Genomic DNA, 769 nt, shown 5'->3' with positions numbered 1-769 from the left:
TTTGTTGTACGTTCATTAATCTTTATTGGGATAATTATTAGGCCTCTAGGAAGTGCGCCATATTTTACATAGTGGCCATAAGTGGAATTACACCGTCAGAGTCGTCAGGTGATGCACACGAGCCCAGAAAGACTTTTTCCCATCGACTTACATCGAAAAAGTACGACGGAGGATTAGGGCCGTGTTAAAGAAAAAACATGTTAGATTTCGAGAATAAAGTCATAATATTACACAAATAAAGTCATACTATTTTAAGACAGAAAAAAGCAGTGATAAGTTGTAATATTACGAGAAAAAAACTCATCATTTTTATGAGAAACAGGTTGTAATTTCACGAGAAAAAAGCTGTAATTTTATGAGACTAAAGACGTAATATTGCAGGAATAAAGTCATTTTTTTATGAGAAAAAAGTTGTAATTTTACAAAAAAAAGTTTAAATTTTATGAGAACAAAGTAATAATATTACAGGACTAAAGTCGAAATTTTTATGAGAAAAAAAGCTGTACTTTTACTAAAAAAAATTGAATTTTATGAGAATAAAGATGTAATATTACAGGAATAAAGTTGTCATTTTTAAGAGAAAAAAGTTGTAATTTTCACACGAATTAAGTCATATTGTAAGAGAAAGGGGATATTTTATTACGGAAGAAAACAAATTGGTAGCAAACTATAAAAAGAGCGAGAGCAGTTATACCTGCACCTCAATTTTTATTTCCCGATTATTAAAGCTGACTGCAAAAACATGGGAAGAAGGCAATGTTTAATGAAA

This window comes from Plectropomus leopardus, chromosome 6 (assembly GCF_026936395.1).
Source record: "Plectropomus leopardus strain MGB_pleo_1.0 chromosome 6, ASM2693639v1, whole genome shotgun sequence".
NCBI lineage: Eukaryota > Metazoa > Chordata > Actinopteri > Perciformes > Serranidae > Plectropomus > Plectropomus leopardus.
Note: the sequence above shows the minus strand (reverse complement) of the source record.